At 39.7% G+C, this 23,066-nt stretch overlaps 1 protein-coding gene across 4 annotated transcripts in view; it reads left to right on the forward strand.

Annotated features, from left to right (window-relative positions):
• Window positions 1-23,066, forward strand: part of kcna4 (potassium voltage-gated channel, shaker-related subfamily, member 4) — a 44,218-nt gene that overhangs the window by 5,331 nt on the left and 15,821 nt on the right. Inside the window, exons 3-4 of one of the 4 annotated variants that reach the window (XM_044030151.1) lie at window positions 16,307-16,451; window positions 20,502-22,504. The exons of 1 other annotated variant lie outside the window; for it this stretch is intronic. The gene's annotated coding sequence lies outside the window, so the exon portion shown is untranslated. Of the gene's footprint in view, window positions 1-16,306; window positions 16,452-20,501; window positions 22,505-23,066 lie in introns of those variants that run through there. 2 more of the 4 variants (XM_044030152.1, XM_044030149.1) reach the window with 2 other exon arrangements.

Below are 23,066 nucleotides of genomic sequence, written 5' to 3' on the forward strand. Positions count from 1 at the left end.
TCAGAGGACATTACATTAACTGACTTGTTATTTGTCCCTATAAGAAAGACAAGTCCCCACAATGTGACTGTGTGAACAGATTTAGGTCCCCACAACATAACGAACATCAGGTACACACACATACACACACAGTGAGTCCAGCAGTTCACATTTGAAATGAACAACATTCGTATATTCATTGCCTGTTTTTAATGAGTAAGGATTAAACATGATTTAATGAAATGTTAACACTTCACAGGTAACTGAATGTCCTATATTCCAAATGAATAGAGTTAGAAATGTGAGGCATGTTTAAAGTTTCCTGCCATAGAGCCAGGACACGATTGGACCTGAAAAACAGAACATTTACGACACCAAACTGTGATTTAGCAGCACTTTGCAATGAGTGATAGTATCATAACTTTATTTCAAGTTAGCTTTTCCAACCTTTGTCACCATCCACATGCATTTGTTTTCCTTCCAAACACACTGTCAGTTACTTCGCCTGTACCCACACACATGCACACATCACCCAGGCACAAAGCCAGAAGTACTATTCATACCTCACACTTAACACTTACATAATACGGCTTATGGCAAGAGGCGCGATCCAAAACTATTTTTCTTGCAGGCAAAGTGTGTGGGTCAGGCATATTCTTAGGGTTGTAGCTGCTGAGCTGACCGTGAAAACAGCCTGTTCCATCCTGAGCCACAGAACACAGCTGAATGGTTTATTCCTCATTGTGACCTGTTGTCACGTGTACACCAAGTCTTTGTTGTGCAGATTTAGACCATATGGCTGGACCATGTGACAAAGTGAGAGGTATTTATTCTTTCTCAAAAAAGTATTCCATGACTGTCAACTGACATAGTGGAGAGATGAGGCAACATAATGTTAGACCAATTGTCCGTTTCTCAAAAGCAATTGTTGAAGCCCATAGCTGCAACACTTTCATTTACCAAACACCTGTGTTTCCCAAAAGTAAAGTTCCACATTTGTAGTTTTAACTATATATATATATATTTATATATATATATATGTATATATACATATATACATATATATATGTATATATGTATATATATATATATACAGTATATACAGATAATTGTATGTAGCAACTTTCTTTGATAGTCAAACCTAAGAATGAGCAACATGGGCGAAAAGGTTATCACAAAAGACAAACAAACAAAAAAACTCAAATTAGTTAGATAATCACTAATACATTTAAACCACATCATTTTCTTCATGGTCAGGACATCAAAATAAACTTAAAATAGAGTAACATTTAACAAATCTGAGGTAATATTTGTTCTACCTCTAATGTGTTTGTGTGATCCATAAATATTATTAATATCGGGGCTTTTAATGTTTATATGTACACATATATATATATATATATATATATACAATTTTCTGCATTTTATTGATGAAACCACAAATTGATTAATCAATTTTTTTTAAATATTTTTTATATCAATTAATAGGAATAATTGCACCCCAATAGTAAAAGTATGTATGTGTATATATATATATATGTAGTGAAGAAGATTCTATTCTATTATGATTAGATTAATTTGTGTTACTGAGCCTAGCCCTAAAGCAATCACACCTGTAATAGTACAACATGAATATATTGTTGTAAACACAAGCTACAACAGTTTTAGGAAACTTTGTGAAAGTTTTGCGTCCTGCCTTTATTGTATATTATTGTGTAACAAACAGTTTATTTATCACTTTAAGGAACAGAAGCTCCTGATGTATCTATGTCTCATTAGGACTAAATGCCTCATTGATTAATTATCTTGACTTAAAGTGTCAGATTTACTCAAATTAATTACACCGACACAGGATTATACTCTTGTGGATGGACAGATTACTGATACTCTGTGGGGTTTTTTTTTTTTTAAATAATAATGCTCCTTTATAGAACCAAGTGCAAACAACAGTTAACTGCAGAGAGTCAGTAAGTCAGATTTTCTCATAGAATAAACCCAGTGGATAAAGCAACATTTCTACCAGAGCCAAAGCTGAATGAAAAGCCCGGCATTGTGTGCAAATGCACAGTGGCCCCAAAGGCCCAGGTTTTTACTGCAGCAATTACTTTGTTGTACTTAGGTTAATTACAAATTCTGTTAGTATTTAATTTGATAATGAAAGTTAGTACTATGTAGTGACCCCAGCTTTTTTTTGAACACAATAAGTCTATAGGCAGTGAGATAACGTTAGTTAATGCTAGTTAGTTGGTTGCTCTGCTTGAAGGGGTGAAGATAGGGACATGAAATGTTGAAATTAGTTGTGACTGTTTATTACTTTACTAAAACATACTGTAGTGTAAAGCTGTCAAGCATGTTGAATGAACTTCTATCTTTCTACAACCTTTACTAAGCTTGAAGAAAAATTCTAAGACACTCTTTTTTAAACTATTAGTGGCATGGTCCTGTTAAACCATTTAAAACCAACACATACCTGATTCGGGCCTCAAGTTTTGAAGTCTAAGGCTTTGCAAAGATTAGTTTGAGATGTTCACTGTGAAGTTTGTCCCCGTTTTTTGCTGGTGCATTGCCCACGTTTCTTGCCACATCAATAACCCCTGCCAACAGTGGAGAAGTGTGAAACCTTTGGCGCGACTGTGTGTTAGGTCCCTGGGACACTTGGGTGCATGTGTGTGTGTGTGTGTGTCAGAGCCAATCATTCAAACGTTACTCCATAGTGGTCAGAATCTCTGCAGGGTACCGTTCATTTGATATCACCACTATGGACCTAACAAACTGACCATTAATGACAACTAAAATGACAACTGTTTTTAATTGTTTCATTCGTTTCATGTTCAAGTTCAAGTGGTGGATGAATGTTGGCCATTATGTGTTTAAAGTTGCAGTGCATAACCTTTGGTGATTTTTGTTGTTGATGTGATTATTCTGTTTCTGTTTGGAACCAAAATTATGTTACACTATTTATATGCTGTGTCCTTCATCGTAAAATGAGTTCCGTCAAATGATTTTCTGTGTATAAAGGAGCAGGAAGCATCAAACAAACTCTGAGCAGTAGAATTCACTTCTGGAGCTTATTGTAGAGGAGTGGAGTTTGCATGTTCTCACTGTGTATGCATGGGTTTTCTCTGGGTTCTCTGGTTTCTTCCCTCAGTCCGAAAACATGCAGATATGGGGATTAAACAAATTACAGTTTGAGTGTAATGGATATTTGTTTAGATTTGCAAATGACTCACAGTTTTAAGGTGAAGTGGCGTCTTCTGTCCCTCAGCTACAAAGCCAGTGTAACAACTGCTTACCTACACATCTAACACTGTAAGTTCAATGGCAATCATTCCTTTACCTACAAACAGCTGTGTCCAATGGCGGAGAACAACTCTAAGGTACACTATTGTTTTGCTTGTATATCATCTACATACTTCTGCTGAAATCATCAAGCAAACCAGCTCGCTCTGGCCTGACCAGCCAATCAATCAGTCATTGGAGCGTCCAGTTTGGCCTGCAGAAGTACTGCTGATCACACAGCGTATTACGTAACATTCACAAAACTCACAACTGTTTTGTGAATGCAGTTTACGCTTGGCAAACGACCATGACCTCCACTGGCTTGTGGCTAGAGAGTCTGGCACCAGACGAAAATTAAATACAATACGATGAAGATGTTACGTGTGTCACCTGAACAGGTGGATGAGAAGATGATGTCAAATCTGCCAAATAAGTGAAGGACATGCAGGAGATTAAACATTATGTCAGGAGATAAGTGCCTGCAAAACAAGGACGTAACATTTGTTTCACCAACCCAGCTGGTCTTTTTTTAAGGTAATGATTTTATGGAAAATCATCAACAGAACAAAGTTACAGACTAGAACAAAATAATGATTTCAGCTTGTTTGAGAAAATAATCTTGAACGCTTTGTTTTAAGTCGTTATAATTATTTGAGAATTTCTACGAGCCTCTGTGATAAAATATTTTCCTTGGACGTAACCAAAGCAACATGAGAAGAAGAAAAACAGAGTGAGATTTCGTGAGGCTGGAATGTCTCTCCATTTAGGCTGTCTTGCCAAAAACATTTATCAGACCTGATAAATGGTGGTCAGCGAGCTGTGTTTCCAGTGTAAACCACAGACGATCCTAGCTGTTGTCATCACATGTGAATTTACAATAAATGTCACCTCCAACCTGTGTTGAGAGACCTCCTTGTAGGTCATTAACAATAAGGGGGTCAGTTTATCAATTTGAACTTGAGGAGACAGTTGACTGAGCTGATGTCCAAACCTTTTGGTCAAAGAAAGCTGAGCCTGAGCTAAAAGTAGAGAGAGCTTTTAATCAGCAGCAACCTGAAGGGATATTTCAAGTATTCTGAAGTGTGCTTCTCTGGTACTGATACACAGTAAGTGTCTTACCTACAGCTGATTGCCTCGTGCACACCTGTAGTGGCTAGAACACATATGGGACCAGCAGGCTCTCATGCAAAAGGAGAATAAGCCCACACACTGTGCCACAAAAACTTTATTTGAGGACAAAATGTGTTGATCTGCTGTAAATCTTTCTCAGGTAAGATTGATTGGAGTAAGATTGATCTTCCTCCATTTGCTCTTAATATACTTCTGGCCCTGGACCTGCAGAATAAAAGAAGGGATGTGCATGTAATTTCTCTTTCATTAACCAGCAGTTGACACTCTGTTTGTGTCAATGGAATAATAACATGCACACGTTTACATGCAAGGCCAATTTTAATCAGCCTAAGACAATAATTAATAAATAGACCGATTTTCTCCTCAGTATTTATACTCGGACTCAGAAAGTTTTCCAATTGCCTGTCTTTGTTGGGCTATGGCTCGATTTAACTGGGCATGTAATCTTACTGACTGATTTATAATATGGACTTTGGTTAAAGAGAGCCTCAGGCCAGGAAAAGAGGCTAACATAATCTTTACTTAGATATCATAGACTTAAGCAGGTGTAGATTTTATTATGTGAGCCTTTTGTTAAGTTGTTCAAATGTTCTCCTGCTGTCCCTGCTGGCACACATGTTATCAGTGAGAGCGGGAGTCCCAGGTGGGTTCACTAAAACAACGGTGTGTTTGGCTAAGTCAGTGTTAATAATGTGTCAACACTGTACCTCATACAACCACACTTAAAAAAAAGCCTGAAATATACCTTTAAAAGGGCACAGCCAGGGGAGTTTTGGAGTTTTTCTAAAAATGTATTACATTAGATAAACTGTAACCCTTAACATGTCATGCAAACAAGCTTACGACCCGTTGAAGGAACCTAATACTGATACCTCATTAGCTGCTGCTGTAATGCAAATGCATTACATTTGAATGGGCACGTTCTCCTAATGCAAAGATGTTTTTGAGCTAAGAGCTGATGATTTACATTAGCTTCAGTCTTTCAATACATTTCCAGCTATCAAATTAAAATGGTAACACATCAAAATATCAACCCGAGACAGTGTTTTCACCTGAAACGTGATATCACCCTCATTAACTCGCTCACCACCGGCTGCAGAGCTGTCACTTCAGTGAACAAAAAACAACAACACGCTACAAATCAGTGAGAAACCGAGTACATTGGCACAGTCTGAGAACATCAGTGGATTCTTCTAAAAAATGACTAACTACAAACTACAACAAGCAGTAGTGCTCTTTCGTTTGACTAGTTAACTGATCCATGTTAACATTCTTATTGCCCAAGGTTACCATGAACTTGACAAAGATTGTTTGTCACGTCCAATTTTTCCATGTAAACATGATGTTTACAGCCATGTCTGATGAGAGCCGTTCATAAAACACACTCGGGATTACAGCCAGTGTAAGTTTAAACCAGCTTGTGGTTTCCATGTAGCTGTTGCATAATGTCGCTCTATTGAAGGATAGCAACCTGAGCTGTCCCTCCTCTTTCTTATTGGCTGCATTAATCTGACAGTATCCTAGGCTTTATTATGTTACTTCACTCTAGACTTACACATATGCCCCAGTGTAGTGTTTCACCAACCAAAGAACAAGTGGCTGTTTGTTATGTGCTTGCACGAAAATGCTGATATGGTTGGATTCTACATGGGAATGATAAAATAAGATATAGATTGTAAATCACTATGGTATTCCGTTCTGTGAGTTTACCTGAAGTTTGATACCACATGCACAAATTTGATTACAGTTATGGTATTGGCATCCAGCATGATACCCAACGTTTACAGCACTGCAGCTTTTCATGTCCAAGTTTGAGATTTGATTATGTAGAACAGCTGCTCAACCATAAAAAAAGTTTTCTTTCTCACTTCCTGTGAAGACAAGTTGAAGATGGGTGCCCTGCTGCTTCTGTAAACCTTTGAGGGGCCACAGATGCTCATCAGCAGCACAAGATTTAAGAAACAAGCACGTCCGTACATGAACAAAACGTTCCACAACTGTAATGTTGGTCACTGCAGGTAATCAGAGTGCAGGTCAAAGCCAAATATGTTTGTGGATAGTATAATGTCACTATGACATGACTGTAAAAAATGGTCCCAAAGATGTTGCTGCTTCTTGTTCAGATTTATGGAATATGACCTACATAATATCCAGAAACAAAAACAACATTTTTAAGTGTCTCAAAAGTAACATACATGTGTCCATAGCTCTGCACAAATGCATGCAAATGACTATACAAGGCCTTGCTGTGCATCTCACCAGGCTTGTTTGACAAATAGTACTAAATAGTGGTCAATTTAATAATATACTCTTTGGAAATGGTTTGAGATGTGGAAGGCAAACAGTGGAATTAGGCATAAAATCCTGTGTACACAAACCTAAACCATGTTTATACAAGGAGACCATTAGAATCATATCAGCTGCTTGTATCAGGGCTGCAGTTAATGAAAGTTCATTTCGGCCTTTGCACGTGTAAATATAATAAAATAATAAAAGTATTTGCACGTATACACTGGATTCACTGAATTTGACTTGGTTTTCATCATTTCTCAGTGACAATCAAAATCACAATTAACCATAGACATTGTGCTCGCAAAAGTGTAAGAAAAATACCTCTGCTGGAGCTTGTCACGGTTACATTAGATGCCAGACATACAGTGTTCTTCTTTCTTTAATGACTTGTGTAGGATAAACCAAACCTGATGAGGTGAGTGGGGTCAGGCTACATTAATGTGCCGTCATTACAATTACGGTCCATGGTTGGTTTACAACAATTTTGGCCTTTTTTCACATATAAGAGGACTAGGATGTGATTATGATGAGTCATATATAGGGATGTCCCGATCCGATATCGATATCGGATATCGGTCCGATATCAGCCAAAAAACGCATATTGGATTATATCTAAAATCTCCGTTACAGCAGTCCATTCCGCTCCAGCACTTCTATCCAGCAGCGCCCGTTGTGATCACGTGGGCTCTGCGTGTTGGATGTACGTAAAGCCCACATGATCACGTGTTCTCTGAAGACACGCTGTTACCTGTGGAACAGGGGTGCTCTGAAAACACCCCCATTAGCACTTGGTACATTCCTCCAGATGAACTCAAATTAACCACAGACTGTATGAAATTAACACGGCAAAAAGTCGACTTATCAGCATTTGAGTCGAACCAGAACATATCGACTCATAAATCGACCAGTCGACCGGGACTTTACAGCCCTAGTAAGGGTACAGGTGATACAGAGACAAACATTCACACTTAAATTCACCTGAGGTCATTTAAGTCTCTAACTTAACCACAGTCTACATGTCTTTGGACTGAGAAAACCCAAACCGACATAAAGAGAACATGCAAACTCCACACAAAAGTCCCTTAGTTAAACCAAGTTAAAAGTGATAATGAATATCAATAACTATAATGAAGGGTGTAATGAATACTGTTTATACAAATTCAAATAACTATATGCCATGTGTTACCTGTCCTACAATAAACAACAGGTAGAAAAGATTTGTCTGGTGATGAAACTGTAAGTCATAGACCCACACGTTTCTCTGGAACTGTGTGAGGTGTGTCCGTTGACTGTGCATAAAAATGGATGTATGGATGGTTGCACAGAGAACTCGTTTGAGTTTGAATGTGAAAAGGAGCTTATTTCTCTCTTGATTTCTAAAGTCATTAAACATTTTCCTGAGGAGTTAATTATCTCAGCTGCTAGTTTCAAAAAAGACAATAAAGCATGGCACATATGAGTGGATACCATGTGATTGACAGCTGGTATTGTCTAATAGGAGCCTGGTTGCAGGAGCCATCTGTGAACTTCTGGCTCTCACTTCCAGTGGCGACCTCAGCTACTAGATACCACTTGCTGTCATGTATACAACCGCTAGGGGCGCTGGTTTTGAAAGCGTAGACATAGGTCGTAATTCCTGAATACGACCTATATGTACGTTTCATTGGAGGACAGGTTCTTGCAGTGAGATGGAAGCCTCATCGCAGTGAACAGTACATTGATTAATCATCACCCACAATATTATGTTGCACAGGGTGGAAAACTCAATCGCTCCTTTTATTTGGCTCCTTTTTCTCCAAACTTGTGTTTGATTTCCCTGCATTTGTCATCGGTGTGTCAGATATCTGCAGCTTGACAAACTGTTTCAGTGATTACATCTTACACAGTTTGGCGCAACTGTCAGTAAGAAGTATATCACCATTATCTAACAGACATTGCAGAGACATGGTGTATTAGTCACTCATGGCATTATGGAATAATTTAGGCTTAAATCCACACCAGAGCAGGGTGTTACTCAGTGTCACGTGCACCTGAATTAATGCCTCTTATGTGAATGGCTGCTCCTATAGCTCTAGACAGGTAGTATCCAGTTATGTAGGCGCTACATGTGAGTCAACATCAGTCAGATGACGTCAGGTTTCACCCTCTGGTCAAAATTTGTGGACATGGAAAACACAAATCCTAGCTGAGCCTGGATCAGGATGCGTCTCCTCCTGTATCGATCACTGTTACATAAACTTGAGCATGACTCTCCAACATTAGAGTTTACTCAGCTTTTGTCATGCCCAAGCAACATTTGCAAGTTTTGGAAAATGGCTGCCATGAGCAGACCTCTGCAGACCTCGTCTCCCACTTATTCTCTTTGCTCTCCTGCTTTGGAGCGACTAGATGCTTTTATGTGGAGTGACTAATGTGCACTCCAAAGGGCCTGGGGTATATCGCACTGTGTGTTCGTGTGCGTGCAATTGCTTGACTCAACCAATCAGCAAGCTTACATGGAGATGAGTCAGACCGAGATCCCCCCCACACACACACACTTCATCTCAATCCATGCAAATGGTTTGATTTGCAATTGTGCATAGGAGATACTGGGCATCATAATACTGTGGTGCCAATTCATGCGCATTTAAGGACACTGCCATGAGAGTTACAGTTAGAGGAGGAGGTTAGAGGGGACATAAACAATAACTTTCCCTGTGTGTGGCGGTGTTTGTTCTCTTTATTTGTTGCTTCTTCTGGCATAAACACTGACCTTGTCAGGACCAGTAGTCCTCATGGAGACCAAAACCTTTGACTTGACTGACAATAGTTAGAGGTAATGCGTTGTATAGGCTGTACAAATGAATGGAAATCAATGAGAGTCCCCAAAAGGCAGCTGCACAAACCTGTTTGTGTTCCAGGTATTACTCATGTTGTGGGGACCTTAATCTGCTTACACAGTCACATTATGGGGACAAAAAGCAAGTCCCCACAATGTAAATTATTACATTATAAGGTGAGATGTTGAATGGTTAAGATGAGGCTAGGTTAAGGTAAGGCCAGTAGTAGTTATGGTTAAGGTAAGAGAACGTCTCTGCAATGTCCTCTGAAGTCATAGAAATCAGAATGTGTGTGTGTGTGTGTGTGCGTGTGTGTGCTTACAGATAGCTACATACAAGATTTGTCTTTTCATTAATTCATTCATTCATTCGTTCATTCTTACTCGTGAACATAAACCACGCTTCAACAATCAACTTTATTTCTTACCTTACGACAAACAGCCAACATACTTTTTTATTGTTTTCACAACATAACAAAGGAAGCACAATCACACATTGTACAAACACGTTAAATCTAATTTAATTAATTTTGGTTTTAAACATGTGTTCAAATTCAGAAGCTCAGGAGCTTCATGGCTTGACAGAATTCAAACAATAGATGCTATGCCTCTTGGCCTGTTAGCTGTGGGTGTTGTTCCTGAATCTTAGACTTTGGAAAGAGATATACTATAAATGAGGTTTGTTGAAAAGTACAGTGTGTAAGAATTAGTGACATATCAGAGTGCAACAAATAGAGAACTTCTCACTTTCCCAAGCATGCCAAAGAACTATGGTGGCCTTTGCATACCAGAAAGGATATAAAATGTTCTTACTCAACTTTCTCCACTCTCCCACTCTCTCTGCCAATTCCACATTTTTTTTTCATAGCTTGATGCGTCAGGTTTTATATGCGCAGAGCCATTTTTCTTTGTTTCCAATCCGTTTAGGCTGCTGTAGGAACATGCTGGTGCAAGATGGCTCTATTAAAGCAAAACCCTTGCCTACATAAAACATGCCTTCTAAAGCTATGAAAAACACATTTTTTTATTTGCTTATACTAAATTATACTAAATATACTATTAATATAACATAAGTCACACAACCATTTTGCATTTTTACTGAAACTCATGCCCACTGTCACCGCGTGATGATTTATCTCTGCTGCTGTCATGCTGCAGCACTTACCAGAGATTAGTTAGATTTTGTTTATTCAGTGTGAAGGTACACATATTGCATCTAAACTATGCAAACAAGGCACATACTGTTTACACAGAGAAAGATTTCAATCTACTGGCACGACTCGGAGTTTGGGGGTAAAGGTTGTTAAGACACTTCTGTTCAAGTGGTGTAATCATGGTTGCTTCAGGGCAGAACGATGTCGTTTCAGCCATCATTCTGTATATGAGATTTCATTTTAATAAATTAAATTCAAATATCTGTTGAATGTGAACTCTAGAACTGTGTGATTCACAAAACTCTATGAATGTTTCCCTCAGTGGGTCACTGCAGCCTCCCTCCCACTTCCCTCTTTTCCCCTTTTGATCACTCACACTCTTACTCACATCCTCCAATGTTCTAATGACTGCAGCAAGGTTTACCTTTTTCTCGCATGTAAACTGCTTATCAGCTACTGTTTTTCTAAGAAGCAATGTTTCGGGTAGCTGTTTTGGTCGATGCTATTACGTGATGTGAAAATAATTCTCCCTGAGGACAACTGTTGCCAGTTCTGGCTTCATTTTGATGCCTCAGAGGGTGAAAAACATTTCTATGTTTGAGGGACTTTGCCATTTCATTTTTCTTGGGCCAGGTCCACGCAGCTATTTTGGAAAGCTTTCAGTGACGTCTGTTGGAAGATGCAGAGAAACCACAGCATCGTCTTTTAGGATTTTGGTTTTACTTCTCAGGCCACCAACAGTAAATCCTTTTTCCCTCCAGCCAATTCCTAGTTTTATTCAGTCACGCTTTTCTGCTTCTTCGGTAGACATTAGACTCTGCGGCTGGCAGATTTACATTGCTACCACACCACACATGGAAAGTTCCATTTAATATTTGTAGTTTACAAATGGTTGATTTGTTGATTTTTCCTGAAGTCGGTCTCTGTGAGTGGGCCTGAAATCTTCTGCACACGCTCTCTGGTGTTCAGAAAACAGAAAGTGTCTCAAAACAATACTCAAGAGACAACAGTGACAACAGTTTAGATTTAATATGAATCACCAATCTCCATCAGCCTATGTTTTCTTACATACTTCAGGGGAAACTAAGTGCATGAGGTCTTGTCAGAGAATCGACTTTACTGACCGAGACACTTTATTAGATCTATAATCAGTTTGCTACTCACCAAATTCAGTTAATTTGAATGGAATTGCAACCACTCAATGAATGAGAGGGTAAGAATGAAGGAATAAGTGAATATATCATTGAGTGAGTCTCAGCAAGTCTGTGAATAAATGAAAAAGCAGATGAAAAAATATGAAAGGATGAGTGAAGTGAGGCTTTTCTTTAGATTTGTTGCATCTTAAAAAAAAAGAATCGCACTTAAATTGAAACCAAGTTAAATACTTACATTCATATGGACACTTGGCATTTGAAATAAGACATAAACTGTACTCATAAATGAATATGATTTCCATTACTGTAATATCTCATAGTAAGAAGTAAACCCTCCTTCTCAAACCAAGATCTTTGTAGACATGACGGATGTCTTTCATTCTGGAGCAGAGTGTCAGCATGTGGAGAGACACGTAATTAGTTATTTCAGTGTTTGCCTCTGTGGTTTTCCTGTGAGCTAATTGGAACCCTCCAATGTGCATGTTTGTGGTTAAAAATAGTTACAGCATTTCCTGCAGTGTGTGGACAGACCCCACCTCAGCTCAGACTGTTATGTTTAGTGGAAGATGTTGCATCTAAAACTGTGCCATTATGTCTCGCCGTGAACAGAATACAATATGCACTGTAACATTTTTCAATCATTATATTGGAATCGATAGATTATTTGGAAATTGGCACCTACTACACAGTAATGCCATTTTATCACAGTGGCCTCTGTCTAATTAACGGCTGTGTACAGTCATATGATCTGTGAGCACGGGTCTACTTTTAGAAAGTGCCTTCACAAATGACATGTGACACATATATGACAACAGCAGACAGGAGGCCGGCATCTCACATTATGTGACACTCTAAGCATCAAAATCACAGAAAAAACTCTGACAGCACATTAATAGTTCTGATTTATGACTGACCTCTTGATATGACTACCTAACCCTGAGTCAAGGGCAAAAACAATGGCCAAGGAATTTGACAAACTTATCGTCAGGCAGGTTTTGTTGCAGAATAAAAATATTTGCATGAAGATATAGTTTTGAGTCACATCATTTCGGGGAATGTATCTTTTCTAATTTTCCCCAATATAATCATCAACACAACACAGCAATGATAATTTCACTTCTACATGACAGTGGTTTAAATGAATTGAATCTATCCTCCATCGAAACAGTACAATTACTGCTCGTTACCCTCAGTGCATTTAAACAGATTCAACTTTAGAATCAGACTGGTTGTCTGTCTGTATAACTTAGCTGCATCATGTATCTTTACAATGACAATATTAACGTGTTAATGGAGATCTGCATCACACAGGTGTGCACCTACATTCACAACTAACTGACAGTTACTATGAATCAAAGTGTAAAACATATCAGTCCACGACATGTGCCTCTCTGCATGTGCACACCAGCCTCTCCACACATGTTAGACTTGATCAGCTGGCTCCATAAAATGTTGTTCCGCTGTTTTATTCTCATGCGTTACTGAAGGAAAGGAGGAGGAAGGCACACAAAGTCATTAAGAAAAGAAACATATGTTTCTCACTGTCATGGCAACAAGGACTGGAATCTCTGATTAGGAATATTTGTCTATGGAAAACACTATCCTCAAGTGTGTGTGTGTGTGTGTTCTTGTATGTGCTACCCCTTTAAGGCCATTTCTGGCATTAAAATTGACCTTGCCAGTAGTCTTCATGGGGACCAAAACCTGGTCCTAATGAGGCAGAAGCTAATTTCTGAGGAACTGGTTAAGTTTAGAGCTAAGAGTTAATCACTAACTGGTTATGGTTAAGGACAGGGGTTATGCTTTCCTTTGTCTGTCCACTGCAGTGTCCTTAAAAGGACAGCTAAAAGAATAGAATCTGTGTGTGTGTCAGTGTGTGTATTTTGGCATTTAGACTTTTCTTTTTTTTCCATTTCTCACCCTTAGTTTGGAAAATGTGTCTTCATTGAGAGGAGAGACTTTTCCAAACAACACACCAGCAAACACAAGTAACTTTCAATCCGCCACCAGGTCTGGAGTGACATTCAACAAAAAAACCTTACTTTATCGGTAACTGTTCAGGGTGTTAACTTGTTGTGTGACATGCTGTAGTGTCCGACTAAAACACTGGACCCAAGAGCACGATTCAGAGTGTCCAAAAAAGGTTTTTATTTTAAAGCAAAAACCTAAGCAGCAAACAAAGGTGAAAACTAGGGAGGGAGGGAGGTCCAGAAAAACCTCTGGCATAAGTAGCAGGCAAAAAGTCTTTAGGCAGAGCAAAACTGGCAGGACGAGAGCAGGACATGTGGCACGGCGCTCTGACAGAGGGTGAATGAGAATGGGTTGTATTTGTAAGGGAGGCTGATGAGGATCATGAGGGCCAGGTGTGGAAGTGGGCGGGGAGACTCAGGTGAGTGGAATGAGGTGATTGCAGGGCTGGACTATTATGTCCAACTGTCTTGATTCCGTGGCAGCTTTTGTAGAGCGGTCGCGCTCCTTGATGGACATGTTGAGACGAAATGTCACGTTTAATCTCAATATGTCGTCATGAGTCTTGACATTACTCTTGTTATGGCAAAAAAAACAACTGTTAGTTTTTTTTTCAATAGTTCCGTGCATATAGTTTTATAGTTTTCACTGGACGTTTATGTGCTTAGTCCTAACATTTTTTTACTTTTTATATTCTCTCTCACACACAGATGTCATTTAGCATGTTGTTTGACAGTCACAGCACACCTTGAAAGTGACTCACCGCAGCTTCACATTAAAGTGAAGAGTTTCCATAATGTAGTGAGCAGAATGAAGAGCAGCTCAGGGGCAGAGCTACATGCTACATTACACTGGAACAACAACAACAATCATGGTTCTAATTCTCAAGGCAGGTGTCCTCATCCCCTTTGCTATTTTATACTTCACATTTAGCAGTCGAGGTAATATTAGAATTCAGGGGAGAACAAATAGGAACTTTTCCACTATTTGCCTTGAGAGTTAAAGTTTCACTATAACTTAACCTCGAGGAAATTGAAAAGCAGCTGTGGCCATTTCAAATAAAAGTGTTAAACGTAGTTAAACTTATTGTTTAACTGAGGGAAAATTGATAAGCAACATTTGTCATTAGAAATAAAAATGTGTTGAGACTCAGCTACAGACAGAGAAATGCACATGAACAACAACAAGTTAGGGTATTTTGGTGTGAAAATGCTGTACATGTTGCCCTTAATGAAGAGGAAATCCATATACACCTGCACTTCACCTTTTTGTGGAGAAATAGAAACTGCTCTCATTTCTGTCAATTCCGTTTAAGCTCCTAAATAAGTTGCACATTTTCAAGTGTAGGATTCAATGCGAGTCCAGAATGAGGCTTAATGACACTCCTCATGAAGCTTGTTCATAAAGCAGTCAAGCAAATGTGATCACCTTTACACCACTGCAGTTAACAACAAGTCCCCAATCAAACGATACTTGACCCCCGTCAGACGTCCACATCAGCTATTTACAGAGCCTTTATTTTCCACTCACTTCTTTTAAATCTTTCTTTTTAATACCGGAGTTCAAATGTCTGAATCAGCTGCCTTGACCTGATGCCAAACAATCTAATCTCTGTTCTGCTCGTCTGGGGATGAATCCAGAAAATAGTGCATTATGTGTCTACAGTAGATGACCGACAGTACAAACAGATGAGCCGGCTGCTGTTATGGCATGCACCAAAAATGCTTAATGTTATTCTGACACTATCGAATATACTGTATGTGTCATCTTGTAATGTGGAAGTTGAAACAGTGCGCTCCACATCCATGGTTTGTGGTTTCATGAATATAAACACAACTCACAGCGATGTGACATGACACCACAGAGAGGAGCAGCTGCCGTGTCTGTTTACAGTGCAAACAAACAAACTCATGTTGTTTTAATAAAAAAGTCAGTCAATAATTTTCTATTTTTTTTCCATCACGCCATGAGCAACCATAATCTGATTTCATACCGCGCACGACGCAAGCAGTTTTCCATACAACACGAGAGCACAGTGAGGTCACGACTGTGTTGTTGGAGGTTTGCAGCTTGTTGCAGCTCAGTGTGGCTGCTTCTTCTTCTGGTTCCATTATTACATGTTTAGATTTAGATATAAGCATCTGATTATTGATGCACATCCATAATTTTATTATTTAGTGTTGTCTGGCATTCACTTATAACGTAGTAACGAAGTAACGAAGCAACAGAAGGGAGTTAACATTTTTCATTTGTGAATAAAAAACCCTGAATTTAAACAAAATGTACAGTATTGGATTTTTGGATTGTATTGGAGGTTTATATCACTGAGGTAAATACAGTAATGCTTATGCATCATCATTTCCTGATCATCATCACCATATATGATTTTTTTTTTAAATAGTACAGAACAAATCATTTTCCAGTGCAAATAAATTAAATATTAAGATTTTGAAAAATTGATTTTTAAAATGTTTGATATTTGATTATTACGTCAGTGTTAATGCTGGGTTGTTTTTTTTATTATCATGCAGTCCATTACAGGGCTTACAGTACACAATGAGGTGGAGGCAGTAACAGAATCATAGAGAAGTTTTGAAGAAAAAACAACCCAAAGCTGAATGAAAATCCATTTCAGTAGGAAATCTACAAAGACTTCAAAGAGACTGAGGTGTTGAGGTGAGGAGCTGTATCTCTGCCTCAGTTTAATGAACGATGTACAGTGTCTTCATGTGTGAATACAGTCAGTGGTCTGTCAAAACAAGTCAGAAAAATACTTAATGGAGCTTTTTCTTCTAGTATTTTTGCACAAAAATGTGCAACAAACAGAGTCATTCTAAGAATTAATCTACAGTCTCATGTTTTTTAGTATCCCCTTCTTAACAGGGATTGAATAAATCAGTGTCGAGAAGACGGGCCTGGAGTCTCAGGTTAAATCTGGGGGTTACAGCGTGTTGTGAAAGGAAGAGAAAGAAAATGACTTCCAGTCTGATGCTCAAACATTTAGGGAATGAGCTGATACACAAACTGCCGTTTTGTGTGAAATTTAGTTTACTATTAAACATGAAGCTGTGAAAATTTTAAAAAATATAGATGTACCAAAATATGTTCGCAAAATGTAATTGTATCGCTTAAGAGCTGAGATTTTTAGTAGATTAATGAACTTGATGAACTGATTAATAATTCCGGTCATTGCTGAAATAAGATTTGTTCAGTTTTTTGGACAAAAGTTATTGTTTTCTGACATTTTATAGCAACAATGACTGACTGAATAAAGACAGGATTGACACATTACAAGAAAATGAAAACCCTTTTGTTTAGAAGATTTGAAACACTTAATCACAATGACTCAAGCAGGATTCACATTAATTATATTGGTAGCTTAGCTCTGATTTCTTCATGTGAAACAATTTTGGAGAATAATTTAAGAAGGTTTTATAACCTTTGTGGAGGGGTCAATGTGACACTGCTGACAAAGGATTATAAAACAATGAGGTAATATCCTCTTTCATGAACACACTGACGTTACCGCTGCAAATCTTTCACTTCACACTTCAACTGAGTTACTATTACTGTATCATCTTCCTGTTGGCTGCTTATTACATCATTATTTATCATTGCAAACTGCCAAGTGTAGTTCTGAGGTGAGCTGCAACTCAAACAGTGAACAGTACAAACGTCTGAGTCACTGTACTCATGCTGATACCTGGCAGCTTTACAGATTTTTAAAGTTAAGTAAACTGTCAGCTTCCTTCGCTCACAAAGATAGTGTTTAGACATAAGTTCTCAATGATGATTAAGAAACAGAGGGAATGTTCTCAGCAGCCGCTACACAAGAAGCGAGGAGAGGAAAGGCAGGAGGAAGAAGAAGGCAGCGATTATGTAATATTGTGGATAAAACTGAAGTAAAACACTAAAGAAGATACAGACAATATTCCTTTCTCTGTGACACCTTAGTGCCAGAGATTGATGACAATGTTAAGCATGGCCACAATTCAATGAAAAAAGAAGTAACAAACAAACAAAAGTAGACAAATGAGACAATAGACTGTATCCATTTATTAAAAGAAAGTTTGAAAGAAAGTACAATTGAGATTTCTGAGAGACACATAATGTTGGGCAGGAGACACAGGGACAGCTGTGAACTACAGTTGTGAACTTGTGTAACTACAGTTTGACAACACACAATGGTGTAGACGCACAGCTGAAACAATGGCTATAAGATGCCATGGTAACTGTGAGAATGTTTGGTGTTGTTTTACCGCCGTTAACAGGATCGAGCTCACATCACACAGTTTGATGGGTAAAATTAACCCGTTTTAAGAAAAAATTAAAATATTGGATAATGGCCAGTGTGTTTTGCTGTTTATACTGAGAACTGGTGCACAAAGTCTCAATATGTTGTCGAAGGTGCGTGATGCTGTGAGAGCTGATGCTGAGTGGGCAGTAATGTGATGTTTCGTCTCATATAAGCCACACCTCTGCTATGTCAAGATGAGTGGGTGGGTGGGTGGGTGGTGACAAACGGGCAAGAAGGGCAAAACCATCAACACCATCATGTTGACAGAGCTCAGTAAACTAGTGCTCAACTGTTTACAAAGCCATCACCAGCAATATCACTTTGATTCAGCAAATTTACATGACAGGTGGCAGTTTGATCGATGCATCACGAATCACGATCCATTTCATTCGTTCGGGCCGTTCAATATGATTGGATGGTGTTTTCACTGGCCTGTCTGTTCCACGGCTGACTGACATTTTTCATTTTCGTGACAATGCATTCATTAATTGGTTACGATCGGGGTGTGAAGAGGCTTTTAAGCAATACAGTAAAGCGTGCTCCAGAAAATGATCTCCCTCCCTGACACTTTAAACAGTGTGAGATGGATCACACCACAGCTCAAAAAACTAGCCAATAAATGATGATTGACAAAAACATATTGACACCTGCATGAGGTCAATTTGGATAGGATGTCAAATAAGGCATTTGAATGTTGTGATGTTTTCTTTTTTCTTGTTTTAAATGTTATAGACAAAAACAAATCTCCTAATGCTATCTATTAAAGTGATGAGAACATTTCCCTGTTGTCTGCATTTGGAGTGTGAGGATTTTCTGTTTCTCTCTAAAAACTTTTCAAATAAAAAACAATAGTATTGTGAGACATGGGTGGACATAATTACCGCTAAAGCACTATGATCATCATAACAAGTAAACTAATTATTTCTTATTTCTTTTTTTCATATGTGTATATGTATATATATACTGTATATAATCCATATAATCCAGCACAGTTTAATTCAGTGAGCTGGGCAGGTGAGATCGTTCTGTCTGGTCAGTGTGTGAAAGAGACTTTGCAATGAACAAATTGTGACTTGAAATTAGAAACAAACAGTGGTTATTGATCCTTTTTAAAGAAGTAATGGGTGTAATTAATCCAAGATGTTGTGTGAGAGGGGGCAATTTAAATCCTTAAAGACACAGTAATAGATTTTTGCCTCTTGAGTCCAGCAGGAGCAAGTTGTGAAAGCAATAATGTAGTATATCACTATTTTGTTTGTTGATATAGTGAATTGTTTGAAACAACTGCGTGTTCAGCAAAGACGGAACAATATTATTAGGAAATATATGTAGCTGCTAAACTCTCTACTATGTACAATGTGGTTGCTGTTGTTTTGTGCTGAGCAGGTAGAGTACAGTGGCTTTATAAAGCTTTCTCTCTGAGAGCAGCTGCTGGCGGCATTTTAGAGCTCCAGAAAAGGAGATGGTTGGAAACGCAGCAGTCTCCAGGCAGGACAGGCAGATATGTATTCACCTTTTGATTGGTTGGTTCTTATCTGCTGCAACCTGCCAATAAGCTGTAAATGAATAAGCCATATGTAAAACTTACCATCAGTTTGATCTTGATTTTCAGTCTCGTAACAGAAGTCCTTGTTCATACTAGTGTTCATCATGTTGGTTTCTCATTAGACGTTGAACAACTGCAGAGAAGAGAATCACCAATGTTTACACCAGCACACACATGCCCATGTATCTGAATAGTCACATGTGTTAAGCACCGTAGTATGTACACAGGTTACTTCTAAAAGCCAACTGAAACACTCATTTCTGGATGCACATATTTTTGATCTGAAGTCACCATTTTGAAATTAAAACATTTCTCTATTTGTAAACTGGATACTGCCCATGCCATTCAGAACAAAATGTCTGATTAAGAGGGGGATCTATTTACAAAAGGACTTAAAAACTGGCATGTTATTTTTCACATTTTTCCACTATGAATGCAACAACTCTGGGCTGGACACTCTAAATTGACCATAGTAGTGAGTGTGAGGTTCTTCATCTGTTGACCCTGCGATGGACTGGTGACCTGCAGGGCGTACCCCACCTCTGCCTTATGTTAGCTGGGATTGGCTCCAGCTCCACCAACATGAATGGATGGATGATATGAAGTCACAAACCACATCCATTTTAAAGTTGTTGTTGAGATTAGCACTGTGTTTAGATGAGGGTGTAGCTAACTGTAAGTGACAGACCATCTAAGATAGTTAGGGGCAGCTATAAATAAGAATTATATTCTTCTCACTGCTCCTTTCCAATCATGAAAAATAGTGCCTCAATAGCAATTAAGAAAGAAAAAGAAAGTGTAAAACCTAGTTACACGAACATTTAGTTTTGCTTTTGTTTTTATTTGTTTCCATGTCTTGTCACTAATTCTCCTGTCATTTCAGATCCCGCCTTTCCTCCATGCCATGCAAGCAACTCATTTCCCTCACCTGGTTTTCCCCGCCCATCTCCTCACCTGCAGTCCATTTGCTCATTAGTCCCTCTGTGTATATATACCAGTCCATTTTCATTCGACCCCTGCCAGATTGTCTTGTGTATTAGTTTTTCTGCCAAGCGTTCCGACATTTTTGAGATTGCCTTTTTGTTCTGACCCTGTTTGCCTGCCTTGGACTTCGGATTACTGCCTGCCCCTTGTCGGATTTGTTAGCCTGTTCCTGGACTGATTTACTGGTTATGATTCTGACTGTTTGGACAAAGTAAAGTGCCTTTTCCTCCACAAACTTGACTGCCTCGTTGTCGTGCTTTTGGGTTCTCTCTTGCCTGTTCCTCGGACCGTGACAGAACAATCTGGCCACCATGAACCCAGCCGACTCCGAGACATTTCGTAGTGAGCTGAGAGCACAGGCCAACGCTCCTCAGTGCCACGACGAGCAACTTACCTCCTTTTCAGGTGAAAATGGCAGCTCGCCATGAGAGGAGTTTTGCCAGCATTCAGGAGCTTCTCCAAAGACTCCAAAGACTCTCTGTCTGATCATGTTCCGGACCCTGCAGTGACTGTAAGCCCTCCTGCCCGGGCTCTTCTGGTGTCGGATGCTCGTTTGCCTCCTCGGGAGCGCTATTCCGGTGCTCCAGGTTCCTGTCGGCCATTCCTCGTGCAGTGTTCCCTCGCTTTTGAACTCCAGCCGTCGGCTTTTCCCACCAAGAGGTCCGGGGTGGCATATATTGTCTCTCTGCTTGTTGGCAGAGCTAAAGACTGGGGAACCGAGTGGGAGAAACAGTCCGGTATCTGCTCGTCTGTTAAGCTCCGACGAGCTACGTAAAGTTATTGACCACATCACACCCGGAAGAGAGGTCACTCTGGGTTTGTTTAATCTTACACAGACAGGAAGGTCTGTGGCCAATCACTCTATCGAGTTCCGTACTGTAGCAGCTGAAAGCAACTGGAACGCTGCCTCACTCTTTGATGCCTTCTACAACGGTCTCAAACAGGTGTTTGTACTGTGGTCAGGACGGCCATTTTGCCTCTTCGTGTCTAGTAAAAGACACGGACTATGAACTTTGAAATGCCCTCTCGGCCCTTGGTTTTTGGACCTGACTCTTGCCTCCCAGCTGGGCCTTGGCTGGGTGGTTCTGGAAAAGCCTATCAATGCCACAGCCTTGGATGGTCGCCTCCTCTGCTGGGTTACACATCATACGACTCCTCCAAATGACCACTTCAGGTAATCACAGTGAGACTCTTTCTTTTCATCTAATTAATGCACCACAACAACCTGTCATTTTGGGGTATCCGTGGCTTAGGAGACACAATCCACACATTGACTGGTCTTCAGGAACTATACTGCAGTGGAGTGCTCATTGCCACACTGTCTGTCTGAAGGCAGCGCGGTCATCTGTTTCTCGTATGTCTGATCTCTCTGAGTTTCCAGATCTGTCGGGAGTTCTCAAGGACTACATGCATATTAGGGAGGTTTTTAACAAGGCTCGGGCCACCTCATTGCCGCCGCATCGCCCGTACGATTGTGCCATCAACCTCCGTCCGGGTATATCTCTCCTAGAGGACGACTCCTTATGGTCCTTATCAGTCCTAGAGACAAAGGTAATGGAGAAATACATTAATGACTCTTTGGCAGCCGGGAACATACAACCATCATCTTCTCCCACTGGAGCAGGATTTTTTTGTAAGCAAAAAGGACAACGCGTCTGGCCGTCGACACGGGACCTACCTCTCAGAGTTGACTCCTGATCTCGAAAGTAATCAACCCTGTGGTTGTCCACCTTCGTCCCCCTTCCATGAGGATTAACCCCACATTCCATGTTTCCAAGGTCAAGCCTGTCAATGAGAGTCTACTACGTGGGTCCCTGCTGGCAGCATCCTGGATCCAACCCTCATCACAGACTTCCATCAGGCTCATCCTGATCAACTGGGTGGAACGGCAGTAGCCGTCCCTGGGGGTTCTGTAACGTAGTTACACAGTTTGCTTTTCTTTTTATTTGTGTGTACTTGTCCTGCCCCTTGTCGGATTTGTTAGCCTGTTTCTGGACTGATTTACTGGTTTAGTTTCTGACTGTTTGGACAAAGTAAAGTGCCTTTTCCTCCACAAACTTGACTGCCTCGTTGTCGTACTTTTGGGTTCTCTCTTGCCTGTTCCTCGGACCGTGAAAGAAAGAGATTAGCACTGCATTTTGAGGCTTACAATCAAGTATTCAAACCAGAATCACAGTAACCACTTCTAGTTTGTAGTTTAGTTTGTAAATTGGGCTATACATTGCCAGCAGCTATTATTACCAAGGGAAACGGCAGGTGATTTTAATGCTTGGCAGCACAACTGTCAGGCATCTACAGCTGCTAAGTGATTGTAGGTGTTTCATTAAATCACTGTTTAAGATCACATGTGAGAAATGGCTGCAGGGGCACAAAATAGAGGAGGCTGGTTTGGAGGTAGTTTGACATGACTGAATATGGATGAGTACAGAATGGCAGTTTTCATTTGGGCTAAAAAGCGTTGTGC

The sequence above is a fragment of the Solea senegalensis genome, linkage group LG7 (genome assembly GCF_019176455.1).
Source record: "Solea senegalensis isolate Sse05_10M linkage group LG7, IFAPA_SoseM_1, whole genome shotgun sequence".
In the NCBI taxonomy this organism is placed as follows: Eukaryota; Metazoa; Chordata; class Actinopteri; order Pleuronectiformes; family Soleidae; genus Solea; species Solea senegalensis.